The following is a 19117-nucleotide window of genomic DNA, read 5'->3' as shown; positions in this document are numbered from 1 at the left end:
TACAAATCAGTAAGAATTTGTTGGCTCCGAGTGCTAAAACCAACAAAGCAGTAAAAGCTCAACTCCTAAAGAAGCGTTAGTCCCAAAAGTCCTACTATGATACAGCCAGCAAGCCTCTGAATTGATTAAAAGAAGGAGAGATAGTGAGGATGTAGACAGCGAAAGGATTTGACTGAATAGGACTTGTAAAACATTTGTGTGAAGAGCCGAGATAGTACATTATTGAGTCACAAGGTATGGAATTCAGGCAGAATCAGAAGCATTTAGTACCGGTGTCTGAACCAGTGGTACAGCATCCTGTCTGTAATAGAGACTCCAATTCTCACAGTGATTTGTCTAATGTTCCTGTTCCAGAGAACATTTCATCGTCTGTTCCCATTCCTGAAAGTATCCCTAAAAATCCTCAAGAAGAACATTCCTAGTAACAAACTAACCTTTATAACCCAATGATCACTGTACCTCAATGGTGGTAGAACTTGACATGAACTAACAGTAACTTCTTTAGGAACACAAACAATGTCTAGTATATTCTGTTCATTCCCTGATAGTTTTTTTTAACAGCAATCCTGTGATAATGTAGCAAATTTTCCAATAAAAAACCTTTATTATTAATGATCCTAGCATTAACAACCATCACAGATGCATCAAATGTTGCTATCTGTGAAATGCCTTGTGTTCAACAAATATTGCAAAATATCTCCTACAAATATTCTCTTCCCTGATCTTAATGAGTGCACGCCATCCTGTCCGAACACACGTGTCCAATTTTAGGCTCAGATGCTTTACACATTTCCATTTTTTAAAACGGGACATTTTTTCATGTAGGTATTTATCCCCAAAAATATTTTAATTCATGGGACCTGACTACCCTTTCTATATGCGATTTGTGAGCAATATGTCCTAATACCTGTAGAAGCTATGCTAAGAGGGCTATAAATTCCCTCCTAACAGTAAGACAGCCTTGCAATGAGATCATTTGTACAGGCATGAGTAAAAACAGTTCCATGTTTCCTTACATTAAGGCATTTTTAAGACCTGTCTCACATCCTCTATTTTTGTTCCTGGGAACCATACCACTATTTGATGTTCACTACTTAATCTGCAAATGTAAGTATCAGCTTATTTAATAACTGAATCTCCACTTACAGGAACATCTTTTCTGACCAGACCTGACACATCTTCTAATTTGGTAATATCTGCTCTATTGTTACAAAAGAATGACTATTAGTCTTATTAATCCACTGATTTTATTAGTTATTACATTTGCAAGCATAGAGTTCTCATCCAGCTGGCTTTGGACATCCACAGTTTAAGTCATGTTGTCAAGATCTGTCTTTCTTCTCTTTTTTCTTACACTAATGTTCTTCAATTCTTTCACGTTCAGTTTTGATTTCTTCATTTGCACCCACCTCTTCCTTCTTTTTTCTACCTACTTTTTTAGAAAAATTATGCCTTTTTCTGTAGACTGAAGATTTTCTGATAGAAAAAAGTGAGATCCTTCCTTGTAATCTGTGTGTTACATAACAAAAAATATGTATTCTCTTTGCTTTATAGACATTATCAGGTTATTTTTCTTCACAACGTTACTCCGGTACAATAAACACCTGTTCCTGTACAACTATTGTTGGCTCAGTACTACAATCACCTATTGTGTCTTGACACAAAACCATTTCTAAATCCCCTATCTGTATACCCTCCCTGTGTGCATAACCTGCGCATATGATGTTTGTTGGGTCCGGTTACTCAGCCTCTCTGATCTCCAGGATTCGTCCATCCCTAAAGGGGCACTGGTTCTAACATTATTTTCATCTTCCCTTATATCAGGGTGTTGTTCCTGTACATATCTATGATATTCTTGTTGATTGTGATCCAATTGCCCCTGCTCCCAGTGTCTTGGCTCCCAATTTCTATCCATTCCTGCCCCTCTATAATTGTTGTTCCTATTATATCCTTCCCTATAAGATGTATACGGGCCCTTCCCCCACCAGTGATTCTTCAACTGTGCTTTTAGGGTTTCTAATAATAATAACAATATGCACTTATTTATATATGGGTTCTTTTGGTGTTATATATCATACTATTTTTTGTATTTTTTTGTGTCTTTAATAGGTAGTACTGTTTAACACCTTTTACTACACGCAATGTTTTCTTGCAGTGTTGCATAGACTTTTTATTGAAGCTAGCCCTTTTAATTTTATGTGATTTTGTCAAGTAATTAATTATGTAATCAAAGGAATTGCTCATTTCTCAACCAATGGGTTGAAAATACTGTGATATATAATACATGGTTTGTTAATGGTAACTGGATTCTGAAGAAGTCTCCGTTCAGGAGATGAAAGCGCTAAATCAGTTACTTTCCTTTTTATGTGTTTAATGTTTTTTATTTCATGTATCCTACATTTTATTTACAATAAATTTTTCAAAATATCCATTTGAGATCGATTTTTTGGACTAACTAAGCAGTGTGGTACGTGGGTAAAGGGACAGCCTTTATTGTACCGGAGCAATGTTGTGAAGTATTGGACTTTGTTCTTGTTGCAACTTTCGGGTTGTGTGGTTATCAGTAGGTTATTTTTCTTCCTTTCTATTTGTTGTGAACTTCTTTCATTCTTTCCTTTTTTTTATTTCCTTCCATATGCTCTGAATCATCAGATTGCTGAATACTTGTATCCAGAATTCCAATGTTGTTAGTGGTATTATCTTGTTTCATAGGGGTTGAGTGACCTTTACAGACAATAGACACATTGTTTCCTAAAAGTATTCTATTTGCTCTTTGCCTAACATTATTTGTCCAGTCCCCTTTAAAATAACTCATACTAATACTAAAAGACATTTGACGACCTTTATTAATTCAACCAAATTATTAACTTAATTCATATAAAAGTAACAATTAACTGAAATCATCACATTATTCCCAGCAACATCAGGGCAGCGTACCCACTCACCCTGTCTGAGTCATCCATCAGGGCAGCATACCCACTCTCCCTGTCCGAGTCATCCATCAGGGCAGCGTACCCACTCACCCCATCCAAATCATCCATCAGGGCAGCATACCTGCTCACCCTTTCCAAATAAGCAGCATCCAAAATAAGATTGCTTATTCTTATCAAGCAGCATCCAGCAACTCACTTGCTCCCTAAACTCAATGCTACCAACACCACAACCTAAAGGGGGAACAGAAGAGGACAATCCTGTCCTTCTTCCCTGCCCACCAGCCTGATCCCAGGCTGTTCCCCCTCTTATCCAATAAACTTCACCATATCATCTAAAAATTTCAAATTTACATTAAACAAATCTAAACCAACATCACTCAAATCCACCCATCTGATCGAAACCAAACACCATATCTGTCTTTAAAGTCCCTATGTTCTGTAGTGTACATGCCTTTTAGCTAGCCAACTTCTGGTTAACAAACCTCTGAACCCACTCCACAGCCCGGTAACTGACCGCATTCATCCAAGTCAAACATCTCTGAGCATGCTATACACATACCAGGGCATAAAGTCTGCAACTTAAACACATTTTCCACTATGGTATCCACCAAATGTTTCTTCAGAAGAATTCCCAGATCATTACTGCCTAAGTGCACCACTAATATTCATAGGTAACCTACTCACAACCTTACCACTTCAAACTCATGCATCAGTTGATCCCACCTAAGCCCTCTAACCGCATGCCAAGTAACAGTCCAATCTAACTGAGACAAACCTAAATTCTTTCCATCCACCCTAACTGCTGCCCGTTTCTCTGCCCAATGGATATAAGAATGACCCAGGATGACAATCTGCTTTTCTGAAAGAGAGGAAAAAATAAACAATTGTTAAATACAATGAAAATTTTTATCTAACATAAGACAAAAAGGCATTAGAAGACCACCTCCCAACTCTTCTAATAACCTCAATGGATCAGCCTTCCCTAGCCATGTCCGAAGCCCTACCAGTGCAAAAAGAATGATCTGCAAACCTCTTAGCTGGAAAACCCATGCAACGAAAAACTCTCTTACTGATTTGCATGAGCCAACCACTTGTTACACTCCTGCCATCTGACAACCGGAAAAACAAGTCATATGGGCCCCCCACCTAAGTCCTCCTTAATTCCATAGCCCACCTTACTGGGCAATGCCTAGCATTCCTGTCTTTTTTGAGCACTATTGATGCACCTTTCCCAAAATGATCTGTTATAGTCCTTCGTAGCCAATAAGCATCGTTCCAGGACCTATCATTACATACTTCCAAAGTAATGATCCTAACAACTCAGACACACAGAACCCACCAAAATACAACCACACACACACAAAGTGACCCACATAATGTAATCCACAATCTTCCCTTCAAGTAAGGCTAAGCCTTTCAGTAAGACTTTCAAAAATGTCCTCGTCAATGGCCATCACATAGCCCTACACTCTCCAGCCACTCTTACCCATCCCTTCAGCATACGCCCAGCTGTCCAAGACTTCATAAAATTGTGCAACCCAGATACCTGCACAAATATGCTAATTGCTGCCAGATATATCCTGTTTGTAGAGCCTTGCCTAAACCCCAAGCCCACACTAAGTAAAAAAGCAGTAACTCCTCTGACCAAACCCCTTCTTCCTCCGGCAACTGTAAGACAAATTCATCAACTTCATAAAGAGCCCTACCGTAAGCCTTCCTTGCAAACACCACCCAAGATTGTTGCACCAACCTCCTGGTTACCTCAACCATAGATGCCACACCTTCTCTGGCAGTGGTGGCAGTACTTCCTCCACCCCTGGTTCCAGCTGTTGGACTCTGGAAAACTATAATAGGGACAAACTGTCAGCAATGGCATTGCTCACTCCAGGTACATGCACCCTTGTAAATGAAAAATTAGTTATCAAACTCTGCAAAACCAACTTACACAAAATTAACAGTAGCAACTCTGAACTGGCCGTCTTTATCTGCAGCACCTGCACCACTGCCATGTTATTACAATGAAAATTTACCTGCTTCCCTTGCAACTGGTCCTTCCAAACTACCAAGGCTTCCCAAATTGGCATGAATTCTAAAAATGCAACCTCTCTTTTCCAGTCATCCTTCCTATCCAGAGGCCAACTTTTAACAAAAAGGCCACTGACCTACAAAAAGTACACCCTGGATGCACCGTTCGACATGCAAAATTCAAAAGTCCTAACGGCTCCATAACTGTCTGGATCCATACTTAGACCATTGCCACAACTGTCCTAATCCTAACCTTCAATCTATCTTATTCATAGGTTCATAGGTTGGTACTAGGCTATTGGCTCTAGGGCCTATACAAGCCTAGCCATAACAATTCCCTGGCTATTTCTTTCCACACTGTTTACTTCCCTGGACCCCTGTCTAGCAGGGCGACTGACGTAATCCCCAGGGTGAATTTCCTTTCTCCCATCCAATAATCAAGGTTCCTTTTGAAGAGGGAAGAATGAACAAAGGGACCAGCAATTCAGGCAGCAATCATTCCTTTTATTTAAGTGCAAAAGCACATACAAGAGTGAAAGAACAGACCAGTTTCGGCTATAACATTAGTTAGCCTTCCTCAGTGTAAATTAAATCAAAAAACAAACACTGTTTATATAGCTTTAACAAGACATGTGACCATTCAAAATTGTTCATTTAAACCAGGTGTGAATAAAGCCCCTAACTTAATTATCCACTTCTTTTCTTTTTTATTTAGTATATCATGCCAACCAGTTTTATTGTTCCTTGGTCCACTAATTTTGTCAATTATTGCAAAACTGAAAGATGCTTTAACATGTGTTTAGGGTATGTTTGCATAGGGCATTTGTAATTTTGTGATTTTTAACTTCACTAAGGTGTTCTAACATCCTAATTCTTAGTGGTCTAGAGGTCTGTCCTATGTAAAAAGCAGAACATTGACAACTAACTAAATAAATGACCCAATCGGTATTACAATTGGCAAAGAAAGGGATATCAAAAACATGGGATGTATTTGTACTACTGAAAGTCCTAGTTTTGAGAATTTTTGGACAATGAACACAATGTCCACAAGGGGACGACCTATTAAAGGCCCACCTGAAAGGGTGGTCTGTACTTGTGGGGTTTCCCTGAGTTGTCCTTTTTTATAGTGGCTAAGGATGGATCCAAAATTCCTCCCTTTCCTGAAAGAGAAATGGCATCTATCATTTAATATTGCACCTAGAGAGGCATCAGCCAACAATATATTCCAATGATGTTGCACATATTCAATCAAAGCACCTGTGTATCTACCATAAGTGCCCACAAACCTGGGGGGGGGGGACTTATTGTCCTCGTTTTTGTGTTTATAGAGGAGAAGACTGTTCCATGTCATATTATCAACCTTATTCTGGGCTTGTAAGACATCACCCATTTTATACCCTCTGTCCTTAAATCTGGATCTCAAGTCATCCCTATAGTAGTTTTACTTGGCTGGCTCAGAACAAATCCATTTAACCCTCATAAACTGTGATTTGGGAATGTTCTTACAAATATGGGGTGGATGATAGCTGGTGGCCTGGAGCAAAGAGTTATATTTGGGGAATTTATGATACACTTCAGTAATGAAAGTGTTATCAGGAGCCCTTGATGCCAACACATCCAAAAATGTAATTTTGTTCCTATGAAGGCTCAACGTAAAGTGAATTCCCCATCTTTTCTCATTCAAATAACTCACAAATTCTTTGAGATATTCAACGTCTGATCTCCAGACCAACCAACAATCATCCAGATATCTTTTCCAGATATCCATCTCACCCATAAAAAGATTATGGGCGCCATCATATATAAGCTGTTCTTCTATATATGCCATAAACAAATTGGCATATATTGGCGCAAATGATGCCCCCATAGCAGTACCTTGAACTTGTAGGAAACATTTATTTTGATAAAAAATAATGTTCTTAGTTAATACATGTTCCGCAAGAACCAGCAAGAATGTATTGAAACCAGGGGGGTAAAGCCTAGATTTGTATAGCCAAAATTCAAGGGCATCTATACCAGTGCAGATCAGACTCATCAGACTGATGGGGCCATAGTTCCTGGGATCCAAGGTGGATACCCCCTTGTGGAGTGGGATAACTGTAACTGTGTGCCACTCAGGCTTCATGCTATGATTAAACATGACACTTAGGTGATGTGCCAGTTCATTTTGTAGTTCATGTAGTACACACCCCGGGATGTCATCTGGTCTCATGGATGCTGTATTCTTAGCTTTGGAGAGTGCGTTTTATACCTGTGTGGCTGTTATTACCAGAATTTGAAAGTCTTCCAGTACTGAGATGGGCCATTTAGGGGGTGGGGGGGGGGTGATGTTGGCAGACAAAACAATCCCTGTTCTGCATCCACTAATAATCCCCCCAAAAATCTAAAGCTCTTATTGGACCTTCCAACTTATGCTGAGCCAATGGGGACCCTAAGTAGTCACACATTCCCAAAAATTCTTCCAACCCTTCCTGCACTCCTTTCCATCCCTCCCCAACTAACAAGAAATCATCCAAGTAATGTAGCACCTTCTGTATACCCACCGATTGCTGCCATACCCAATGAAGTACTGTACTGAATTTCTTAAAGGTTGCACATGCAGAACCCATCAACATGGCCTTGTCAAAATAAAATTTCTTTCCTACTACCATGCCCAGTAATGGCCACTCCTCCTGCCTGACTGGCAGCAGATGAAAGGCAGACTCAATAGCCATATCACTAACCATGGATCCTTGAAACCCCAAATGACCCCCACAACTTCATCCAAGGATGCATAATTAACCCTGGTGTCTTCACTAGCAATGAAATCATTAGCCAAGCTCCTTTCAGAATATGACAACTGGAGAAACCTTAAAAGTGTGAAAGGGGGCCCAGTAACTGACCTGCCTGACACTCCTTCTCATCCAGACCCAGTAAAATGTCCTCCTTACCCCGCACCAGTCACAGATTCTTGCAAACCATCCCATTCCCCACCATCCTGGATTTAATAGAAAACCCCTGATAAAAAAACATCCAATATCTCCTCCTGCTTAAGCACAGGCTCAGGAAAGCTTTGGAGCATGTGCCATAAAACTCTCACCTTAATGGGAGAATTTGATCCCTCACCTTCCCCTAACCCCTCTGAAATTACACCCCCCCCCCTTGGCCCACATAAATTACCTCTACCCCTAAAAGATCTGAAGCCCCTGAGAAGATGGAACACCCCTATCCCCTGACGTTAAGTTCGCAGTCATAGAATTAACCTCATGCTGCCCACATTGAGCAGCTGAATGACTCCCCCCACACCTTGAACAAATATGCAAGAACTTGCACCCTACCCATGAACAACTTCTGGCATTAAAGGTCCAGAACACACTACTCCTTTCTCCCCCTTTACCTCCTCTAATACTCCAGCTGGAACTGTCCATCATGGTAGCCAACCAGATGTCTGGATGCCACACCTCCCAGCAGAGAAAATGATCCACTGCTTTCTGCTTCCAAAACCTCTGGTCATACCACAACCAAGCATTCCCAGGCCATAAATGCTGAGCCTCCCACATCATGAGAAAATAACCCAAAAGAGGCAAAGTCAAAGTCGCATTCTTTTCCAACAGCACCGTCATATAATAAACAAAACCGACTACCCAGTTATCCCATGTCTGAGGTCAAATTCTACCTACCCTCCTCCTCCACAGTGCAGCCAGGGAGCCAACAAATCTTTACTGTTAGCCGACTCAGACTCCACCAACCACTGTACCCCCTCTGCATCAATTAACTCAAAAATGTCCATGCATTCCCCCTTCCAAATCTTCTCCTTAACTGTGGAAGGAATGTATGGAGTTTAAAAGACTGCCCCTGTTCCTTGACCTAAAGACTGCATAGTTAACCAGTCACCTGGGTGAAGGCCAAAATCAGAACCTAGTTCAGAACCCAGTCCTGGGCTATCCTCTAACTCTGCACATTCCTCCCTAATTTCCCCCTCCCACCACTGGACCCATAACTCCCCGTAACCTCCATGGTAGCCCCCCGATGTCATTCCAGTCACAACCAAATTCTGTCCCAAAGGGCTCCCTGTCCTTCTCCACTGCTCTCACATTCCCTGCATCTGCCCTGCCTACCAAAACAGTCAAACTAAGAGCATTACCTGATCCTCCATCTTGAACCCTGCCAGGTGCTTATAGGCTAACTGGAACCACCTTGTTCCATACTTGCTGTCTTTTGCCACGAGCTGCTGACCTAGCCCTCGCAGTGGAGCGCTGCCTCTTTTGGCTGGATTCCCCACCTGTTCTGTCACCACAGTGTCTGCATTCAACACATCCTGGAACAGCTCTTCCGAAAGGGCCACTATTGCCTCCCAATGCTGATGAAGTCTCTGCATGCTAGCCATCGTAAAAAAATATATATTAGCATAGTAGATGCAACAGAATCCACTCTAACTACCAAGGTCTGAGGAGGGGAAAAAAAGCAGACAAGCAAGAAGTCATGTTTATGAAAGCCTTTCACTCCTGACTGTGAGTGTTAGTAGGGCCTGCTATCCCTCCATCCATCCACCCTCCCCTTTTGTTTTGTTTTGGCTGGAGTCAGGGTGCCCCTTAACAGAGACACTGAGCTAAAACCACGTTACCTCTTCAAGTGGCTAGTCTTGTTATGGTAGCTCTTCTAAACAAAGGTACAGAATAGAGAGAGATTTAGCTTACAACTTACCATTACAGGGAGAAGCACATTTATGTTAGTGTTCCTGCATGCCTGTCTTCCCCAAGTCTGCTCATTACTGAAGCTCCAAACACAACACACTCAAGTACATTGCGACTTCAATATTGAGTCAATTGCTAGAATAACACCAGCTACACCTGATACAAACCCAAAATATACCAACTTTAAACCTTAGAAAATCTGGATGGCTGAGAGGTATGCTCTACACATTCTCCAACCTCCTGCCCTTTTCCTCCTCTAACCAACCAAATAAACCACACCATAACTATTAAAATCACCCTACCCTATACACTCCCATCTGGTAGAGGCATACAACCCTCATACCTCAATTGCAGCACCCCTTAAACCATAAAGTACATTAAAAAAACACCCACACACCCACACACACACATACATTACTCCACACTTGCCTTACCAACCAGCCGACCTAGCACACAACCCACCAAGCACGCGAATACAAAATCATCTACACATATTGCGTGAAATACGTAATTGTCGAACGTGCAAAACTGCAAAATCTGAAATGTCGAAGTGTTTCAGTTGGCCCATTTGCAGTATTGCTCCATAAGGTAAGTGTGCAATAGGTACGGACCTTAGGGTTAGGGTGCGGGTTAAGGTAAACGTATAGATAGGTAATGTGTGTAAGATTTAGTGTAGTGTTAGAAGTAGGGTTTTGTTAAATGTATTTATGTGTTTTATTTATTTTGTTTGGGTATATCTCCATAGGGGAAGTGTGCGGTAATTACGGACCTTAGGGTTAGGGAGGGGTTAAGGATAGTGCATATATAGTTGTGTATGTGGGGTTTAGTGTACAGTTAGAAGTTGAGTTTTGGTGCTTTACTTTACGGTTAGAAGTAGGGTTTTGTTAGTGCATGTTGTCTTTCGGTTAGGGGTCGCCACAGTGGAACTCCGGTCCGCTAATGATTGGTTAGTGTATGTATGTGGTTTATTTATTTTGTTTGGGTAGGAAATATGTAGCGGGTGGTGAGGTTGGCTTACTATGAACGTCCGATATTTTAAATTTCGCAGTTTAGTGCGTTCGGTATTTATGCAGTTCAAGTAATATGTGTCACTGTTTTGGTATTCAATGTAATGGATTTTCGTTCATTTAATATAGACCCCCAAGCACACATACCCTTCAAGGCCTACCTGCCACTGGAGTGCCTACAGGTCATCCTGGATGTAAGTTAGCTTCACAAACCCATTCCTAAATGTGACACCACTTCCCTTGCTACAGCAATATAATAACTAGGCCCCTCCCCAAACCTACCTCACTTCCCCTAGCTTCCCAAGCCAACTAACCCATAAACATCCAAAACTTGCTAACCTCACTTAACAATATAGACAACCACCCAACTTCCTGTATTCAACTTCCCCCCACCCCTCCTCCCAAAAGAGGGTCCTGGACAAATTGGTTTGTCCCAAACCTCATTTATCTCATCAGTCCATTAATATATGTAACAACAGTTCTTCAACCCATGCCAATTGCACACGTGCAAGTGTCATCAGTAAGTCTATATTTACTACTAATAAAGGTAAGCAAATCATCCAGCTTTTGGGAACACAGATCACCAGTGTTATTGGGTGTTACCTTTAAATATACATAGCATATACTACACTGTATAAGATAATTGTGCTTTAGCAAATCATTAATGGCATGCTCATTTAAGGAATCCATATTCAACAGCAAATGAATAAAGAATTCTGAAAGGAAATAGTAATCCAATCAGTTACAACAAAGAGAATTTAAATCAATTCTAATGAGAAAAATCATACAATATACAACTAAATATTAAATTAAGTATACTAAAGTTTTTGCTCTGACTGTACAAGTTTTGAAAATCACACAAAAGCTTGAATTCCTTTACACTGAATTCAAATGCGCACAGTAGCTTCTACTCACTATTGTTCACAGCTGCACCTCTTTTTAACAGTAAATGCCAATAACTCACAAACACAGAATTGTTTAGATAAGCTCTGGATTGTTCTCTGTCTGCAGTCTGTGTGAATTTGTAGCTGACTAGGCTCCTTGAGATAGCTAGAGTTTTTAAAACAGGTCTATATTAGATATTCGAAAGCTTAGGTTGTCTAACGCCAAAAAGTCAACACCTAAACGTCGAAATCTAATAAATTTGACAGGCCAATTTGGCAGATTTTTTCCCGGGAAAAAAATTGCATGGCCAGCATAAAAAAACAAACAAACTCTAAAACCCTAATCAAGTGGGGGGCTTCACCCCACACCCCCCTAACTAAATATACCAACTCTGAGATCACTCTATATCAGGGAAAAGGACAAATCCCAGATGACAGCCAAGCACATTTTTTCCCAGGGAAAAAAATTGCGTAATTGGCTATCGCGTTTATTAGACTTTGACGTTTAGGTGTTGATGTTTCAGCATTCGACAACCTAAGCGTTCGAAGATCTAATACAAACCCTTTTAAAACCTATCCTTTCTAACAACAAACACTGAAAATTAAAGGTAAAACAACAAAATATAAATCAAAGAAAACCTTCTCATCTAAAAGTTATCCCTTCCTTCCTATATTCAGTGAAAAACAGTGTTAAAAAATAAAATATAAATTCAGATAAAAACTTCTCTTACAAAGCTATTAGTCAGTCAATCAGAAAGGAAAGCAGGATTGTTTAGATAAGCTATATTATCCCATGTTCTACAATGTTGTGCTTCTGACAAGCTAACTCTCCAAGACTGTATTAAATTGACAGGTTTTGACAGTTCTGTTGTGTACTAGATGTTGCATTTTTGAAAACATGAGTAAAGAAGCATTGTTGAACAGTGTGTGGTAAAACTCATTCCATTCTATTGTTTCACCATCCATGCTGAATCCTCAAGTGTCACCACAAAACGAGGGTGGCCTTTTTATACTTTCACATTTTCAGCTGTCTGAAATTATGCAGCTGCTAAAGTCTGATGATCAGCTAAGCCATTGCTCTAAAATATTTTTTTATTTCCCTTCATTTTTGCGAGGACATTTTTTTCAGTTTATATATATATATATATATATATATATATATATATATTTGTGTGTGTGTGTGTATATATGGATTCCTATTACAAGAACGAAAGTTCACTACTTCGAACTTGTAATAGAAAGCCTCACTTCTGCGAAAGTTCACTTTAACGAAAGTGAACTTTTGCATAAGTGCACTTCACCAAAAACACCGCAGCACAGTGGAAGTCATAAAAAACAAGCTATGTCCTCCACTATGGTGCGATAGTCATGGACCTTAGGGTTAGGGCATGGGTTAGGGTAAGGGAATAGTTATTAAAGCTATCCCCTTACCCTAACCCATGCCCTATCCCTAAGGTTCGTGACTATCACGCCATAGTGGAGGACATTGCTATGTCCTTCACTGCGCTGCAGTCATAACGGACCTTAGGGTTAGGGCACGGGTCATGGTAAGGGGATAGCCCTATGGGCTATCCCCTTACTATGACCCGTGCCCTAACCCTAAGGTCTGTGAGTACTGCACGGAAGTTCAGTACAACACATGTTCATTGTACTGAACTTTGCGTAAGTGCACTTTCGCTGCAGTGAGTATTCCATGCACTATTTCGAATGAGTGAAAATTCGATCTAGTGTATGGAACCCATATATATATGTATATATATATATATATATATATATATATATATATATATATATGTTCTAATATACCTTCAGACTTTTACCATTTCTTTTTTTTACACACTCTCAGGACCAGTGTTTGCTTTTTTTTTTAAACAACTTTATTGAATTAGCACTTGTAACATAGGCAAATTTACATTTATAAAAAAGTAATCAAACTGTATTAAATTAACATTAACAAAGATTATACTTCACATACTATATTGTTATATATAGCATATAACCTAAGCAACATTTCATAAATTATTCAATTCCTGCCCCTTTTTTTAAATAAGAAACATCTTTATTAAACCATCACTTACGACATAAGAAATCATACATTTATATAAATGAAAACGATCCATACTGACACAATCCTAGTTGCAAGCATTTTACATCACAAACCATAGTGACACACTCCCAGTTGCAAACATTATACATCACTTATAATCTACCCAACCATTTTCAGTCAAACATTACATAGCTCTTTTAAGTCCTGCCTTCTTTTAGACCTCATTCCTTCCCTGTATGTATTGTTCCCACAATTCACAGTTTTTCCTATGTAGTGTACTTCTACCCTTTTCTAAAGATCTCAGTTCCAGTTTGTTTTATCTCTGTTACTATATTAGCTATTTCTAATATAGTTTGTTTAGATTTTGATTTCCATTTTCTAGTACTTTCTTTGGCAGCCAACTTAATTAGACACAGCAACGCCTTACCATGTCTAGGCAATTCTGATTCTGTATCATAGCTCAAAAAATCGTCTTCCTCATCACACCGATCCAACCACCCAGCATTTCCGACAGTGCATCTCACAGGGAATCCTTAAAGTCCGCCAATCCACCGCACTTCCAGAAAATAAAAACCCCAACACCTGCAACACATAACAGTCAAGATAATATCCCCACCCAGTTCAACAAATATTTTCCAGAAACAGTTAAGGCCCTAGCAGAAACCCAGTCTAACAGCAGCTGTCCTGTCCTAACAATCCCGCTAAATTGCACAAATACACAAGATAATACATCCTACTTTAGCCTACACCCAGTGTCTACCAAATTAATTTTAAAACTCCTCCACAAGCTCAAACCTACCACCCTGGCTGCAAATAATTTACTAGCAGAATTCTTACAACTAGCAGCAGGGGCTATAGCCTATCCTGCTACTATTCTAATTAATAGATCAATATCAGAATGTAAAGTACCTACTATATGGAAGATCTTCCACATAATACCAATGCACAAGGGTGGCAGCTCCTTAGAACTCAACAACTACTGACCAATTGCTATTGTATCACCCTTATCAAAAATACTAGAAATAGTGGTTCACACCCAAGTGATTGTCCACCTTCTAAAAAACAATCTACTAATTAAATATCAACATGGGTTTAGACCCTTCCACAGCACCACAACAGTTCTAATATCCTTAACCAACACAGTTAACCAACACAGAAACAGGGGACAGCTAGTTTCTGCCATTTTTCTAGATCTATCTAAAGCTTTCGATATGGTCAACCATAATAGAGTCCTTAATACACTACCATCCCTTAATATCAACACCCACTCAATCTCATAGTTTAAAAGCTAGCTATCAGAACTACACAAGCAGTAAAATGGCAAAGTCAACTATCCCCTCTCCTACCAGTATCCTTAGGAGTCCCTTAAGGCTCCATACCACTACTTTTCTCTCTATTCACAAACCAGCTCTCATCCTCCACACCCAATGCTTCAGTGGTACAATACGCTGATGACACCACCCTCATATGCTCAGCTCACACATTAGCAGACTTTCATGCCCTAATCCAAAATTGCTTTCTCATTAGCTGAAACCTGGTTCACTAACTCCCAGCTTATCCTGAACCCAAATAAAACAAAACTTCTTTTCAGCCCCTGCAGATCCCCTCTCCCATGTGACAACTTTACCATTGTGTCCAAAAACAACACCATAATCACACCTACCTCCCACACCAAACTATTAGGTGTAGAAATAGATAACAACCCAACATTTGACATTCACATAGCCCAAACTATTAAAAAGGTTCACAAAAAACTTGGCCTCCTATACCAAAACAAACAATTTCTCACTAAATACACTAAATCCACTATAACCAGGACACATCTGTTGTCCACCCTCCTTTACGCAATCCCAATTTTAACCAACCTCTGTAAAACCGACCTACTCAAATTAGAATCTTGTTACAAGATAGCTAGATTTGCTAGAGGCCCCATATAGGTCCCATCACTGTATAGCCCTCAAACAACTAAACTGTATAGAGCTTCCTCAGCTAATAAAACTCAATCAAATGTCATTAGCTCACAAACTGTATTACTACCCAATTAAAACTCCAGCTCTCGAAAACCTAATTATCCTCTATTCTACAACAAGAACCTTCAGATCTAGTAGCTAAAACCACCTAGACATCATCAAATTTAACAATGAGGGTAGGAAATATCTCTTCAGTTATTCTATTTCTAAAGCCTGAATACCCTACCTAGCCACCTAACTTCCATTAGTTCCACCTCACAATTTAAAAAGCTCCCTAAAGCGCACTATACAAATACCTGGTTATGCTCCTGTGACTCTCCAGGTTAAACATTTACTATACAGTCTAGCTCCTCTCTTAACCAATATGCCACACAAAACCTCTCACTATCTGGTACTATTAACCCATCAGAATTCTTGATTAGACCCACAAGCTTTGATTGCCCTTTACATTACCCTCCTCTGGTTTCAAACCAGTAATCTTGTTGTTCACTTTCCACCACTAACATTAGGTGCCACTAATCAATAATGCTATAGTACTTCACCCCTACTAATTTGTAATAATTAGACTACCCACAACAGATCTACTCTTACACTGTCTCACCCCTTTTACTTAACATCTTTCCTTCAACATTCCATGCTACCTCAAAAGTATAACATATATTATGTAACCCAGTAAAACTACTATGTAGTGTGAAAAGTTTGCTACATCAAGATACTTCAGATATGGGTTAAAACTCTTCATCTCCTAATTTTAAAACTAGCATAACAATGTAAATTTTTTTTAAGATTTGCTGTGATTTCTCTAACAATATTATAAGCACTGTGCTAAGAAATGCAAATGAGTTTTGCTATGCACAACATGTACCTATCTGCTAAATGTTAACACTTCTAACCTTTTGCTGTGTATATAACTTGATATTCATAATCCAGTTACTGTGGATCTCTTCCTGTTTGAATTTTGATTTCAGATATTCTGATTCTTGAACTTTGATTCTTGTGCTGTTTTTATGTATTTTATGTATTTTTCCCCTGGAGCTTTTCTCCCTGGGCCTGCGCTGAAAATGGACCGGTGTCCAGTCGGTCTTCCCCAGTAAACAAATGTAAAATAAATAATAAATATGTTCCCAAGTGCCTCTTTCTTCCCTGTCACACCTCCAACATTTGCTGTCTACCTGAGGAAAAATTCTTTGAAGTCTACTTGAGTGTATAAAAATATATATGTAAACATTTCCAAGCAAAAATCTTAAATCTTCTAGATTGTGTTACATATTTGGGAAACATACATATATCTTGTCATTGTGATTTTTACCATTTCTTTTTCATTATTTTATCACCATCATAATCTCTTAATGTGTACACCAGTACAAGTTAAGCTACATATTCAGAAATTACAAATATTTCATTAGTAAAATTTCATTCATACCCTTTATTACTTTTTTATATTCACAACACGTACTTTATTTCCTACTTATAATGTAAAGGCCTTTTCTGCTATGCATTTAAGATCACTGTAGAATATTTTCAACTTCAAGACATCTAAATAATTGGAAGAAGTTTCATAAAGGGTCTTCATTTTGATGGCTTGGTGATAAGGCTCATTATAGGTCCTTGTTAAAGCTTGCAGTATGTCTGTCTGTCTATCTATCTATCTATCTATCTATCTATCTATCTATCTATCTATCTATCTATCTGTCTATCTAAAAAACAGGGAAATTTCCCCACAGTTTTGTTTTATGGTGGGTGAATAATTTTACAATACAAGCCTTGGTTCATTAGTCATTGTAAGATATACATTTTCCTTTTTTAGATGTGTCTCAAAATCAGCATTAACAAATTCAGAAATTCAAGTCTTGATCTGTTTATAATTTTTATTTTGGCTTCCATCCCACAGTGAGAATCTTTCTGAAAGCCTATGCCATATGATTATCAGTACTAAAATAAAATATATGACTCTTCAATATGACTCTTTAATGGTACACTATTTTATTATGTCTTATTCCATAGGGTTCAAAGTGATTCTCTCCAGTCATGCTAACTGGCCAAAATGAGTTGACCAATTAGCTTGATGGAGATAACCTCTGATTCAGAAACAAGGTAAAACCTACAGAGAAAAAAAAGTCTCTGAATTGAGCACTGTACTGTCAAACCTGACTGCATTAATGTTTTCCATAATAGCCCCATGTGTGTACATCCATGCAGCAACAAACAAGACCCATAAGACTCACACACCACACATATGCTCCAACAGACACTTACACACAAACATACACAGTTGGCTTTCCATGCCTCCCCATAGGACAAGCTTCCTGATAAACATGCGCGCACAAAAAAAATCTATTCAGCCGTATTCATGGCCCCTCAGACATACACATAGACACACACACATATACTCACACACAGACACACAGACACACACACACACACACACACACACACACACACACACACACACACACACACACACACACAGCTCTGATATACTTACCTTAATCATAGTTTGAGTTGCAACTACTCCCAAAGAAATTGGGTGAACACCATTAAAATACAGTGTTCACTTTTTCCCCTTAGAGAAAAACATTAACTTGACTCAGGGGAAAGCCCACACCCCTTGACTGCTGCAGTAGAGTGCAGCTACCCTGCAAGGCTGCTGCCCACATTTTGGCCACCATCAGGGGAAAACAATAGTAGGATAGCACTTTTTGAATTAGAAAGGCTTATTGCAATGCATAATCCTTGTTAATTAAGGCTTTTCCAGAACAGTAAGCATTTTTGAATCCTACCCATATAGTTGAAAACAATACTTGCTATGCTTCACAAAAGTATTCACAACTTGTTATTATGCTTTCTTGAATACAACCTGCTTTCTAAATTTCCCAACAGAAAAAAAAATCAGTCTTTATTATGTTGCATAACCAAAAAAATCAGCTACAATATCAAGCACATTTTATGACATTCTTCTGAGGGCAATGATAACAACAGCGTCATTGTAACAGTATACATCCTACAGTATGTGCTCTGAATAAAATATAGTTTTTGATAGTTAACAGCAGCATCATTGTAACAGTATACATCCTCTGTGCTCTACATAAAACACACTTTTTGACAATTTGGGGTATTATACAGATTTTGGGAGACATTGCAGATACTTGGTTATCATATTCTTCAAAAGTTTCATAATTGTTTTTACTTTTCAGTAATTCTGTGATACATTTTCAACAGGTAGCCCATCTTAACACTTCTCACAATGTCCAATTAATCACAGCATTCCATGTTATACAGTTACATGTAGAATGGAATGGAGCATCCTTTCTGTACAAAGTTTCTAAACTATTTCTTATGGCTGCTCAGTGTGAAACTTTCTCAAAGGCTACCCTTACTCTTATCAATTATTTGTGTATGAATACAATTGAAGTCTTTCAAGATTCATGCCAGAGGGATACATTTATTTATTTATTGACATTAGATTACTAGGAGAGTCCGACTGGATGGGTGCCCATTTTCAGTGGAGGCCTGGGGAGAAAAGCTCAAAAGTATTTCAAAAACATTTTAAGAGTAATAGTTTTATAAGCTTAAAAAAG

The 19117-nt window shown here is 39.0% G+C and overlaps 1 pseudogene; it reads right to left on the bottom strand.

The window, feature by feature from the left end:
* The window catches only part of LOC122814974, a 66487-nt pseudogene that overhangs the window by 17134 nt on the left and 30236 nt on the right, over positions 1–19117 (bottom strand).

The sequence above is a fragment of the Protopterus annectens genome, chromosome 11.part0, assembly GCF_019279795.1.
Source record: "Protopterus annectens isolate FY-2018-M chromosome 11.part0, PAN1.0, whole genome shotgun sequence".
In the NCBI taxonomy this organism is placed as follows: domain Eukaryota; kingdom Metazoa; phylum Chordata; order Ceratodontiformes; family Protopteridae; genus Protopterus; species Protopterus annectens.
Note: the sequence above shows the minus strand (reverse complement) of the source record. Positions and strands in the feature narration are given on the sequence as shown.